General features: G+C 43.7%; 1 protein-coding gene across 5 annotated transcripts in view; it reads right to left on the reverse strand.

Annotated features, from left to right (window-relative positions):
* The window catches only part of ZDHHC3 (zinc finger DHHC-type containing 3), a 35,465-nt gene extending 23,106 nt beyond the window's left edge, over window positions 1-12,359 (reverse strand). For 4 of the 5 annotated variants that reach the window (XM_027675630.1, XM_027675633.1, XM_027675632.1 and 1 more), the window contains exon 1: window positions 12,269-12,359. The gene's annotated coding sequence lies outside the window, so the exon portion shown is untranslated. Of the gene's footprint in view, window positions 1-12,264 lie in introns of all 5 variants that reach the window. The other variant, XM_027675631.1, reaches the window with a different exon arrangement.
* Between the last annotated feature and the right edge of the window lie 2,242 nt (window positions 12,360-14,601).

A 14,601-nucleotide genomic window follows, 5' to 3' on the forward strand; every position in this document is an offset into this window, starting at 1 on the left:
GAGCACTAACACTGACATTGCCCTGTCCTCTCCTCTCTGCAGGCACCTTGTCTATCCAGAGGGTAAGGTCCACCTTGGAGCCAGACTCTGTAATATTCCAGGTATATGCGGCGCTTACGGTAGTTTCAGTGTAACTCCCACTAAACATAGGCATTTGAGAAAACAGAAAAGGTGCTCTTAAGTCTCTGGCAAGGGATCAATCCATTTGGTGTGTGAATGTACACCACTTAATAATTGAGCACACCTGGAACGCTAAGCTTTGAAAGAGGCTCTTTATACACCCAGCAGCTTCTTCCAAGGACACTTCTTCGTGGAGTATTTGCACAGTGCTCTAAGCACTCAAAACCAGTACAATCTCTAAAGACCCACCTTCTACAAAAATGGCTACAATAATTTTACTACCAAATACACTGAATTGCATATACCTGAATGGAAGGGATCAGCCTCTTGCTATTTCAACATGTCAGGCTTCTTCTCACAGCTTTTCAAAAAAAGAGTGTGCATTATGCCATTTTAGTTCAGAGAAACGAAGACAATGTTCACCATTAATTATGCTTTCTGCCAAAAAAGTTCCTACTGAAGCTGTTTTTGTGCTTGTTTAAAAAGTTACACTGTTGCCTATATAAAGGGGGGAAATTTTACAGAAAACATAGCGAATTGCAAAACTACCTAGGACCTTAAACTTCTCTCCAAATGTTATCACTGAGCTCTGTCAAGCACAAGGAGAAAGCTCTATTCTGCATAATGCAAACCAAAAAGGAAATGTTATTGCCCCTACCCAGACAGGGAAGAAGACGATAGTTTGCTTTTTAGTTATTATTTCAAGAAGACCAAATTCATAAGAGGAAAATTAGTCTTTTAAGGTCAAAGATTAAGGTTATTAATGAGCAGGATGATTAATTACATCCAAGCACAGAAGTGATGAACTTTGTGTGCCTTAGTGTGAGTGACATCGGGGAGAGGTGACTGGAACTCCTACTTCCACAGCAAGAGTCAAAAGCCAGGAGCACAAAGTTTCTAGGTGAAGAGAAGGGGATGAACTAAACCATTTATAATATTTGTTTGCTAACATAACTGTAAATAAATAAACCAGGAGAATTAGGAATTTCTTATCTTTCTGCTTTGAGCATTTAGTATGCTGCCGAGCAAGTTTAAGATGGTTTATGAATCTGAAGAAAGTCACAGGGATTAATGTTAATGCATATCAGTCTTGTATTTATAGATACATCAAACAGAACAGAAAAATCAAGATAAAAATGTCCTTGTGAGAATGTCATTTACTTTGGTGAGAAAAAAAAACCACAACAAAAAGCCCTCTCCTCATTCATAAAATTCACATAACACATTGTAATTACTGTGTATTTTAACCACAGCTATAATTTAGCCTCATGACTCCCAATACTTAGGAACACAAGCTATATAATTTTCATAAACAGTAATTACCCAAATGATCTGGTGGTCTAAGTTCAGATAAATCTATATCTACTGGTAAATCCGCACCTTTTCTCCAGTTTTTCACAATTTCTGTAAGGACAATTATGTACTTATACATTGACACAGACTTAACCAGCATTTCTAAGACTCGGTCCTTCCCCTCCCTCAAGGAAACAGGTTAACCTTCACTGCATTATTTAATAATCTTATTAAAATTGTTATGCTGGTTTGCGAGCTCAAAACTGGGCTGACATAATTAAAGACTCATGCCTGACAACAATGTTTAGTTTACAGTAACATCATATTGCATTAAAAAATGAGAAAGAGAACAGTAATTTAGGTATTTTGATTTTCAAACAGAAGTCTTAGCCTTGACACATCGGGAGCAGTAACAGGCTGGGATAGTCCTGAACACAGACTTTCAGGTTTTTTTCCCTAGACTCTGAGCGTTTTTTTCCCCCTGAGGTTTTGTTTCCCAAAGCAAAGTAATGAAAGTCACAGGAAAAGCAAACTCCTATTTAACAGAGGAATTAGTTTGACAAGTCACCCCAAAGTCAGTATTAGCAAAGACTGACTGAAAGCTAAACAAGTACACAGTGATTAAAACTGTGGGTTTAGTCCTGAACAGCACACTTTACCAACGAAATAAAAATTAATCTCTCTTGCAAGTGCAAGAAGTGGTTTCACTCCAGTAAAAGTTCTACAGTTCTCTCTCAGAAATATTGAGCTAAACTGTGGGGAAAAAATAAGAAAAACTTATAGCTGTGTAACCTATAGCTGGAAGGAGCCTCAAGGCACCTCAGTTTGAAAGTCTGGAGACTCATTTCTGCAGTGCAGAGTTATGAGACAGAGCACAGACCTCCAATTCTGGCTGGAGGACAAATTTGTTATTTAATGTACTTCGCTATTTAATGCTTGGTTTAGAGGCATCATTAGACAACAAAATGAAAAATCAGTAACTGGTACATAAACACTGTACCTTATTTGAGAAATATGTGTGTTTTGGTGTTCATTATCTCAAGAGTCAATCTATAGGAGCTTAGAGTCTCAGCTTCTCTCTTACATGACCCGATTAGTGGTTTTTTTAATACCTTGTTCTTACATACACAAATATCTGCTTTTGTTTATGTTGTCCAACTAGATATTTTCATATAAATAATACAACAACAACAATACTATGGGGGGAGGAAGCAGTAACTTACCCTAACTGGTCTGCCCTTCAACCATGCTGCATATGAATTTAATTTATCACACAGATGGAATATGTCAGTCCCTCCTGGTCTGGAGCAAACAATATGTAAACAATGTAGGCAAAGGGCTTAAGGACTTAATCTTGGTGTCAGGCTACAAGAGGCCACTAGGTAAGTGTGAATACAATGACAACATGCACATCAATTCAGCTTAATGACATGACAGAGCAAAGACCTGTTCTTTTTATCTGGAAGGCATTTGGCATTACAAGGAACAACTAAAAAACATGTAATATACAAATTAGAAATGTAAACAAAACAAATAAAAATCCACTTCCTGCTACAATCAACACTTAAAACATGCTATTACACCCTATATAAATTAAGTAACTGTCTTTTGATCTGCTATAAGCCATGTCCAAAAAAGCTTGTTTTTCACGGCCTGTGACCACCAAAGAACGTGCAAAAAATGAACAAACAAATGATGTGAGCCTTAAGAAGTGCCTGAAAGCTACCTGAGGTTCTGATGGTGTAAAACCTACAAAAAGCTTAAAACCAACATTATCATCAACCTGCTGATTTTCATATAATTACTTATGCTAGTGAAGTCAAAAGCACATGGGTATGACTTGCAAGACTACAGTATTACTAGTACATTGCAACCATTTCCTTTATTAGAAGTCCATTAACACTGAACTTCAGGAAAAGGTAACATTTTCATTTTGTCATATAAACTACATGATGATCACTTTGTATAAGAAAAAAGGAGTTAAATCAGACTGTTCAAATTACCGTGGTATTACTCTGCTCTCCCTTGCTGGCAAAATCCTGGCAAGAATACTTTTGAACAGATTAATACCCGCTATAGCAGAAGGAATTCTACCTGAAAGCCAATGTGGTTTCAGAGCCAACAGGAGTACCACAGACATGGTATTTGTTCTCAGACAACTGCAAGAGAAGTGTAGGGAACAGAATAAAGGTCTCTGTGTAACCTTTGTTGATCTCACCAAGACTTTCGATACTGTGAGCAGAAAAGGTCTATGGCAGATTTTGGAGCGTTTAGGATGTCCCCCCAAGTTCCTTAAAATGATCATCTCACTTCATGAAGATCAGCACGGCCAAGTCAGATATGGTGATGCACTTTCTGAGCCCTTTCTAATTACCAATGGTTTGAAACAAGGCTGTGTTCTTGCACCAACTCTATTCACAATCTTTTTCAGCATGATGCTCTAAAGGGCCACGGCAGACCTCGAGGATCAGGACAGTATCTACATTCGATATCGTACTGATGGAAGCCTATTCAACCTAAGGCGACTGAAGGCCCACACTAAGACCTTAAACCATCTTGTCCGGGAGCTGCTTTATGCTGATGACGCCGCCCTTGTGGCCCACACAGAAGCAGCTCTGCAGCATTTAACATCCTGCTTTGCAGATGCTGCTGAGCTCTTTGGGCTGGAAGTCAGCTTAAAGAACACAAAAGTTCTCTATCAACCTGCTCCTCAGGAAGTCTTCCATCATCCCCATATCACCATTGGCCAATCAGAGCTCAAATCAGTCCAGCAGTTTAATTACCTAGGCAACCTCATCTCCTCGGATGGTAAGACTGACGGAGAGATAGACAACAGATTAGCAAAGGCACATAGTGCCTTCAGAAAACTCCATAAAAGAGTTCGGCGAAATAAACACTTGAAGAAAAGTACCAAGATCAGTGTTTACAGAGCCACTGTGCTGTCTACTCTTTTATATGGTTCCGAATCATGGGTCATCTACCGCCACCACCTGTGTTTCTTAGAATGCTTCCATCAACGCTGCCTCCATACAATCCTAAACATTCACTGGTCAGATTATGTGACCAATACATGTGTTCTAGAACAAGCAGTAATCACAAGTATTGAGGCCATGTTACTGAGAACACAGCTGCATTGGGGAGGACACGTCTCAAGGATGAAGGACCACCGCCTCCCTAAGATCCTGCTCTATGGTGAACTTGCCACCTGCTGCCACAAGAGAGGAGCCCCAAAGAAAAGATACAAGGACTCCCTTGAAACAACATCTCAGCCTCGGCGATACTGATCAACATAACTGGTCTACTCTGGCCTCAAATCGGGAGGCCTGGAGACACATCATCTATAATGCTGCTGCTTCCTTTGAGAAAGCACGCAGAATCACTCTAGAGGAGAAAAGACAATGCAGAAAGAACCGTGTCTTGCAGAATATACCACCTAAGGAGTCTTTCTGCTGTGCCTTTTGCAATCGGTCATGTCTATCTCGTATTGGCCTTATTAGCCACCAGCATGCTTGTAACAAATGTGGATAGAGCCTTTCCCAAATCTTTGTTCATGAAGCCTAGCCATGATAAACTACATGAATTTCAAGTTTAGCCAATTACACGAAAACAATTCTGGGAGAAAAAAAAAAAAAAGAAAAAAGAGAGACCGGGGCAGATCACTGACATTTTTTTAAGGTACTTGGTTTGGTTTTTTATATACTTTAACGAGCATACTCCAAACAGCTTTTACAACACACAGAGTATCTTTAGAGCTGACAACACTAAAGTTAACTTTTAATCATCATCAAAAGGAAGCAAACATACATAACTAGTCATACTATATTCATGACAGCTAAAGTAGGCAGTTTAGATCTGCAGGACAGGATGTCCCTTTAAATAAAACCAACAAACTCCACTTGATAGACAGAAACTGCAAGAGTTCATTTTTAAGTTTATTTCATTTTTCTGTACATAAAACTGCATTGATTAAAACACTGTGTATTTAATCTTCCTTTGCAACAAACATGCGAGGAAGTGTGCTTTCTAACAGGATATTTACCTATGCTTCCCCCTCCTGTCACACCTCCATACAGCTGAAATCTAACAACAAGCTTATCAAAACTTGCCAAAGCAAGTTCTAGCAGGGATAATAATAAAGGAATATCAGTATATATATTTTTTTTCCTAATGGCTCCTGCAAGGCCTATCTGATCAGAAGGAGCAGAATGAAACAGCCCAGCTATGCTGAGAATTTTTGGCAGTCTCCTGCAGATTCATCCAGATATCCATCAGCATGGCAGTTTCCAACCTCTGGTTTACAAAACTCTGGAGGGTCAATGGGACATTTCTAACAGGTCTATGAAAGGCAGCTAAAAAAAGCAAGCCTATTATTAGCAGGCTCAAATTTGCTATAGAGAGCTGTACCTCCATTGGAATATTTTCAGGACTCTACACATGGTTAAAAAAACCCCAACCAACCAACCAACAAAACAAACCTGATCCTGATTCAAAACCCCAAACAGATAAAAACCTACTCTTGGGTTAAAATGGCAAAAGCAATAGGGAAGAACTGGGCACAAAAATTAACACTGTGCTTACAGGACACCCGATGACTCAGATCAAATGATCACAGTGCAAAGTCAGTGCTGCTAGCCCTACTCCAGACACCCCAGGAGGAGGAAACAGGATTGTGCCTACCACAGATACTTTTTCATTTTTCTTCTGGAAATTCCAGCTACACTAAGGAATATAGTTACAGCCTAAGTACGACATTACCAGCCATGCATATGCTTTTAGCAAGAGGTTCACAAATATCTCAAGATTCCCCTGAAACCTTTGGCTCCTGAAGTCATGCAATTTCAACAGTTTCAGTTCCCATGCTGAAGAAAAACGGCATAAAGATTTAATATAATTGACATGCTGATTTCTATTAAAAATAATCTTAAAAAAATTACAAGGCTTAAAATAAATTCATGTTTCCTGAGGGTAAATGCACAGGTTTGGATTACCTCCCTTGAAAAGGGGAAAAGAGAGCACATAAAACCAGATGGTGACCCTTTTATAATATTTTTCTATACATGAAGAGAATAAGAGAATGTATAACAATGCTTTATAGTCAGAGTTTAGAAAACTGTTTATATCATTAACTATTTTGATGAATCATAATTTTCTATTGATGAATCAATATTTTCTATTTTTAATTTATTTCTTATTTTGAAGAGGCCACGCGTGAACAAGATCTTAGTAAAAATGGATCATACTAAAATCATACTCTTACTATTTTCATTAGAAGCATCTTAATACAGGGGAAGATTTAATTGAAGTCATGCATTTCTGAAGAACACATTTGAATAGAAGTACAAATACGCCAAGGGAACTCCTCCCTAAGGAGAGCAAGGGGAGGGGGAAATTACCTCAAAGGTGCCTGTAGGATCTGGAAACTCTATCCTGAGGGCCTGGATTGGGCTGAGAGTGACAGGCTCAAGAGGGATGCAGCCACACAGGGCAGAAACCCCTCAGTCCTGCCCTAATTTATGTCAGTCCAGACAAGAAGCAATTTGAACAGTGCCAGAGGAATTGCATTAGAACTGTAAGGAAAATAAGGCCATGTTTTCTCAACACCTACATAGGGGTTTCCCTATCCTGATGGTTGTGGTATGCGCTCTCAGGGCAGACAGTAACAGCTTCCTGGTTAATGTCTGCATCCTTTCTGTTTAACTAATAGATATGTATTGTATAAATAAATGATAATGCAATTAAAACTGACCTAAGAGTCTGAGTTATCTGGCAAGTGATTGCACCCCCACCTAAAAGGCCTGTCAGCTGCCAGCTTGAGCAAAGGAGAGCAAAGACAATGTAGTTACTGTCCAAGGTACAAAAACACTGGACCACTATAGATGAGTGACAAAATTGGGGCAATATCTAGGAACAGGACACAAATCACAAGGGCAACAGAGACTGAGGTCAGACTTGGATCTCACTTGGTCTGATCACAAAGTTAGTGATCTTAATAAGGCTTTGATCAGAGACAGAAGGTACTTTATAATACTGTCATTAAGTATGAACCATTACAAAATAATGTAACTTCTTCCCTATCAGAGCTGCAAGGGGAACAGAGAAATTCTATCACTTCAATCTTACAGTTTCCCAATAAGACTAAATACATACAAGCTACTTAACCTATGTCAAAAGAGAAATATTAATCCTGAACATACAAATACAAACCTATCTGGAGTTAAGCATCAGAAGGAAAGAGCAATCTTGCAGGAGGGACTGCACTAGGAAACTGAAAACAACAGATGGGGATGTCATGCTTTCCCAAGCATTGCAGTTATCCTGAATACACAGCCTCATGAGAGACAAAACACAGGAAGCTGCCCTGGTCTTCTAGATAGCTTTGCAATTTTGATGATGATTCAAGACTTAAAACAGCAAACCCCTGGATTAAGGGAATTTAAATTCACAATTTGTCCTGTATCAATTTTTTTTTTGTAAAGAAAGACAAAAATTAAAGGGGAAGGTTTATCTATACAACTAGTATTATTTTTAGCATCTATTTTAAAAGCTACATAACTTTCATGGCAAAAGAAATATATCTTCCAAAGCAGAAGAGTTGCAGCTTTAAAGTTTTAATCATAATAAGCTGGCAGAATCACTCCGGTACAAAAAAAATATTCTAAATACTATCTTTCAAGTCAGAAAGAGCACTTATAACTATCAGACATACGTTTTCACTCAAGATGGTCTAATGCAGCATCTGGCTCTCATCTGCTGCTGCTACAGCCACCCCTTCCCAAGCATGTCACTCACTCTCCCTGATTTTATTCCCCCACTTGTAGTTTATTCTTCTTCCTTACCACACAGGAGTAGGTAAGACACAGGTATGAAGTCTGTAAGGCATTTAGATTTTAAATCTAAATACTACACCTAAGCAGATACCTAAACCAAATACAGAAAATACACAGAGCATACATTAAAATAGCACAAAAATAACACAGGGACCAAAAAAATTATCACCTCTATCCTGCAAAGGTCTGAAGGTAAAATCATGACTACAAGAAGCCTATGCTGCTACTTCAGAGAACTGGAAAAACCTGCAGGTCCAAAGTTGCTGCATGTTAAAGCTTTTGAAATGTAGCAAAGGACAACTGAGTTGGCAAACTAAGTTTTGCTCACAATTGCATCAGCAAGCAGAAGGGATCCCTGCCTCCATAAAAAATACAATTTTTATGTCTAAACCTTAATTTTGTTATCCTTTTAAATACTGAGAGTTCAAGCCTAGACTTACTACAAAATATAATATGCTACTTATCTATTCTATTCTGTATTGGACATCAGTAATTCAAGTAGTCATTGCAAGAACACAAAGATGTATATCACATTACTACCTTTCTTTATCACCTGCTATAGCACTCTCTGTATCTATGTTTTGGTACTACTGCCTTTCCACTGGGCCTATATATGTCTTTTTTTTTTTTTTTAAATAGCATAGTACTTTACCCTACCTTTATTCACTCATACTGTTTCAGCTTGAGTCCATTTGCTTGAACTTCTGCATGCTGCACCACGTTTAAGATTGGTCACCCCTGTCAGTTCTGCATTATTGCAAAACTCACAGCTGAACTTCACAAACACCAGTCCAGCAGCAAAAACATCAACAAGGGCCCTGCATTTCCTCTCATTCAACATTCCTCTGTTGTCCACGGGTATTAACAGTGAGTTTTCCGTGTCCTTGTTTTATGTGCTGTTTTACTTGCTCCTGGAACAGCATTTCCCAACATTTTTCTAGCTGAACTCTGCTGCTGTAGCCTTCCCTCTTATTTCCGTACCTTCCCATCCCTATCCTCTGCTATTTTTTTTTCCCTTTTCTTGCACTCCTTCTCCCATAGCAGCACCAGTTCTATATGGTCACCCTGTAACCTGGTGGGGCAAAGAGATATGAGGCTACAAGCCTAGATAAATCTGTCATTTCAGCCCCCAAAAGCACTCCTGAGTACCCCCCACCCTGGGGGCACAGCCAGGAGCAAGCGACAGGAGTTAACATGCCAGTGCTCCTATGCAGTAAGAGCCAGTACCTGGCTGCACCTTATTTGTAACATCTTGCACCCACTAGCAGGAAATTGCTGCTGTGTGGGGAGGTCTTTGGCACCCATAGCCTGCAGAGACAAGCTGGCTCGCACTTTTGGACTCCCTCTCAAAAGGACAATGTGTAAAGTGTTACTGGCAGACTTGCTGCACTGCAGTTCCAGTCAAGTTAAGGGCTATCTTTTTTTCTTATTATCTGCACAACTCAAACATGCAGCTCTAATTAGGAAAGCTTTAACTTCTCATTTTCTCTAGTACAACCTTAAGCTTCTGATTAGTTACATGGACAAGTCAAATACGATGTTCCAGGTGCAATCATTCACACTTAGTTTTCTTCAACCAGCTAAGCACAGGACAGGGAAAATAAAAACTGACAAAATGCTATTCTATCATGTCGTATTTTACGTTACCTGCTGTCTTCTGTCAGGAAGGCAGAACAATTGTATTCCAAATATCACCCTAAGAAAAAAGTCATGTCTACACTGCAGAGGGACCAGAGAAAAGTGTAAGCTCAGCCAGCTAACATCTGCAGAGACTGGCTGAGCTACAGCCAAGCCATTTTCAGACTGACACCACTGTGGGAGCCAATCTAGTCTCTTCTACAGGAGAGATCCCCCGTTACAGACATATGGGAAATGTCTGCACAATAAAGCTTCATTGCTCCACGAGCAAGTTTTCCTGAAAAAACGCAACACATGGGTTTAAACTGCACTGACTATGAGACACTGCTAGCTTCTGTTCTGTTGGGAGATGCACAGCAATCTACCCATCAAGAAAAGTAAATTCATATTAGATATGAAAAAGATTCACCAAAGCTGAGTTACCATTGCCCAGGATACACACATACTGCTGAAGACTATAAATTCTTCTTTGCTAACACAAGGGGAGCTGCCCAGAAAAGACACATAAGTACTTGGGCACAGCAGACATGCATCTGCTGAGGAATTAAGCATTCATCTTCTTGCAACCTACTTCCGATAGTTAAATTACATTTGTGTATTTTTGTCTACTACCAAACAAGCAATTTCAAACTGAAATACACACCCTTGTCTGTAATTACACCACCTAAAATGAAAATTAAAAGGAAGCAGAAACATACACAAAAATACTCAGTAGGTATTCCATGTTGCAACAAATATTTTGGCCTTTAGGCAGACCTTATATTTGCCCTTTTATAAACCTACAACTGCACTTAGCTTCTGGGTCGCACCTTCTAAATCTCAATGAGCATTCAGTCAGACACATCTTCCTACCACCAGCAGCTCCCGCTGGTATGACAAACACTATTGCATCAGTGAGACAGCACCAAGAGCTACGCTGACAGAGTCATAGTGTTTGAAGGACCAGCTCTTTATTGCACAGGGGGGCTGCATCTTTAACTACATATAAATGGCATGGCTCCTCTTATGATGACTCTTATCACCAAAATGCCTGTAACACTGCTCAAAAGACTTATTTGTTGCTTTCATTAAGCAAAGAAAAACATGGTACTCACTAATGCCTTGCTATCTACACCACCAGACACCCAATGCAGTCACTCATTGCAACCCGCCAGTCAGTGATTCCACTGTATCAGAACAATCATCCGAATTTGGGTTCCTTCCTTACAGATCTGACATTGCACACCTTTGCCCTGTCAAGAATCCGGCAAAAAATCACTCTTTTGCACACTGAAAAACACAGTTTATCTTTTCTAAATTAGGATCAAAGGAAAGAAACCTAAACAAGTTTTGTGTCCATCCTGTGTCCCTCAATGGCACACAGGCAGCGGGAGAGCCTGCCAAGGACCAGATTGCTGCCTCCTCCTCCCCAAGGCCTGTTTTCCTGAAGACTGTTTTCTAATGAGCCATCATGAACTCTTGCTTCTTAAAAATTACTTTACAGAACTACTCCAGTAATACTTACAAGCTGCTGTTCTAAACAAGTCCAGATCGCTTCCTATTGCCATGTAACTCAACATCCACTTCAACTAAACCCTCAACAATGCAGCGCCATGGTTTCAACACAGATTACTCCCGATGCCGAGGTCACACCCGGCCGATGGTCCCATCGGACAGGTGCAGTCACACGCCGGGTGACCGCGGCCACCTCCAAAGCGAGAGGGTGAGCTCCACTCGCTGTCCAGCTACTCGCTGGACACGTCCCATCGCTGCAACGCACGCACAGATTACAGGACCCCGTTCCATCACTGCAATCCATTAACAAGTCACAGGACACCGACGAAAACAGTGGAGACTTCGAGTTTAAATTTCCTACCGAGGGGACTCAACGCTGCTCCGAAAGGCCGCGGAGCAGACCTAAGCCACGTATTTAGCCCGGTATTATTTAACGTGTTTAGCCTCGCAGTATTTAAAGCCTAGTGCTGGACGGCGGCGAGGGGAGAGCGGGAGCCCACCTCCCGTTTCCCGACCGATGCCAGAAGCCCTGGAGACGCCGCCGCTGGACACGACCCGCCGCCAGCCCTTGCCGGGGGCCCCGCGGAGGGATGCGGGCACCGCTCGGCCCCCGGGTGGCGGGGCCATCCTGCGGTTCCCGCACGGCCGGGGGGCTGCGCGGACAGCGGGGACAGCGGCAGGGCCAGGGGGCAGCTGGTGGCGCGGCGCAGGCGGCGGCGGGATGGCCGCGCCGCTCCGCTCCGGCGGCCCGCTCCCGTCCCCGGCTCTCGCTCCCGTCCCCAGCTCTCGCTCCCGTCCCCGGCTCTCGCTCCCGCCTCCCACTCCCGCCCCACTCCGCCAGCGCACACACCTGCCCGGCGTCCCCCCGCCCCGCGCTGTCAGTCGCACCCACCTACCCCACTGGCCGCCGCCGCCGCCGCCGCCGCGGGTCCGGCGCGCCCCGCCGCCGCCCCCGCGCCGGCAGCGGCACGGCACGGAACGGCACCCCCCCCTTCCGCCGCCCGCCCGCCCGCCCCTTACGCGGGATCGGCGAGGAAGGAGGTGGAGCGGCCGCGGGGAGGAACCAGGAAGTGAACGGCGGCGGCGGGAGGCAGAGCACACCCTGCCCTGCCCTGGCCGACCCATGGGCGGGCACCGGCACCGGGTGCCGCCGGGGCGCGCCTGTGCCGTGGGCGCGTCTCGGGCGTGCGGGTTTTGTGAGGGAAAAAGCCCTACCACTTTTTTGTTTTTACATGGGAGCAGATGGTTCTGCCTCACTGCGCACCGCTGAGCCCCCAGCCAGGTTCAGGGTGGTTTTGGTTTGCAGGTATCCAAAATCCTTCGGCACCCAAGAAGGAGTGGGTGCAGTGGAAGGCAGTGAGGATGACTGGGGGACTGGAGCATCTCTCTGAGGAAAGGCTGGGGGAATTGAGCCTGTTCGGCCCCGAGAAGAATCACAGAATCATAGAATCAGCCAGGTTGGAAAGGACCTCTGAGATCATCAAGTCCAACCCTTGATCCTCTACCACCACGGTTACTAGACCATGGCACTGAGTGCCACATCCAGTCTCATCTTAAAAACCTCCAGGGACTGAGAATCCACCACTTCCCTGGGTAGCCCATTCCAGTGCCTGATTACCCTGTCTGTAAAGAATTTCTTCCTAATATCTAACCTAAACCTCCCCTGGCAGAGCTTAAGACCATGCCCTCTTGTCTTACTGATAGCTGCCTGGGAGAAGAAACCAACCCCTACCTGGCTACAACCTCCTTTCAGGTAGTTGGAGAGAGTGATGTCTCCCCCTGAGCCTCCTCTTTTCCAGACTAAACAACCCCAGCCCCCTCAGCCTCTCCTCATGGGACTTGTGCTCAAGCCCCTTCACCAGCCTCGTTGCTCTTCTCTGGACCTGCTCCAGCACCTCAATATCCTTCCTGAACTGAGGGGCCCAGAACTGGACACAGTACTCGACGTGTGGCCCCACCACGGCTGAGTACAGGGGCAGAATCACTTCCCTGGACCTGTTGGCCACACTGTTCCTGATACAGTGGCCACCTGGGCACACTGCTGGCTGAGACGACCGAGAGGGGACCTCATTAATTTGTGTAAATACCTAAAGGAAGGGTGCCAAGAAGATGGAGCCAGGCTCTCCTTGGTAGTACCAAGCAATACGATGAGAGGGAATGGGCAGAAACTGATGCACAGGAAGTTCCCCTGGAATATGAGGAAAAACTTCTTTACTGTGGGAGTGACTGTGCAGTGGAACAGGTTGTCAGAGAGGTTGTTGATCTCCCTCACTGGAGATACTCAAGAACCATCCTGTGCCATGTGTTCTGGGATGACCTTGCTTAAGCAGGAAGGTTGAACCAGATGACCCACAGTGGTCCCTTCCAACCTTACTCCTTCTATGATTCTGTGACAGAGCATACTGCTACAGGTGTCATGTTTGGAGCATGAGCAGGGGTTGAGTTTGCTTGACACTCTCCACGTTCAGCAGCTGCTTTCAGTATTTGTGGCCTCACCAGGCATTAATCACACAGTGTGAATCTTCACGTTCCAGGGAGTTCCCTCAGGCTGGCTTTATTTTAGCCAACTCGTCATCCATTTACTATAATGAGGTTAGAGGAAAAGACATTGCTTTGCCTTTGTTAAAAAAAAAATAAAACAACAAAACAAAACCAAGAAACAAGTGGCATTCTTTCTTGTCTGGTAGCCTTCACTACAGCCTTGCACTGGAATTTGAATGCTCTCAGAAATAAATGCTCTTTAGAGCAAGAGGATGCCTTCTGCCCTCCCTAAATTTATCAGTACGCTATACCTTCCCGAGTACTTGGGCATTTCCACAGCTTCCTTCAGGAGCTTTTGGCAGAGGGCAGCAGGTAGGAGCTGCCTGTTTGGTTTAACATGAGGGTTTGCTTTCTTGGAGGGGACGAGGAGCAATGGCCATAAACTAAAACACAAGTTTCACATCAACATGAGGAAGAACTTCTTTCCATTGACGGTGGCAGAGCACTGGAACAGGCTGCCCAGGGAGGTCGTGGAGACATTCCAAACCCACCTGGACGCGTTCCCGTGTCACCTGCTCGAGGCGACCCTGCCTTGGCAGGGGGGTTGGACTGGATGGTCTCCAGAGGTCCCTTCCAACCCAATGTGAGGTGCCAGTACCGGTGCCGGTACCGGTGCCGGTGCCGGTGCCGGCTGGGTGGGCGGGCGGGACAGCAGCTGTGGATAGCCGGCAGCTTTCCTGGCGCGGGC

This window comes from Neopelma chrysocephalum, unplaced genomic scaffold, assembly GCF_003984885.1.
Source record: "Neopelma chrysocephalum unplaced genomic scaffold, ASM398488v2 Primary Assembly neopelma1_26, whole genome shotgun sequence".
In the NCBI taxonomy this organism is placed as follows: domain Eukaryota; kingdom Metazoa; phylum Chordata; class Aves; order Passeriformes; family Pipridae; genus Neopelma; species Neopelma chrysocephalum.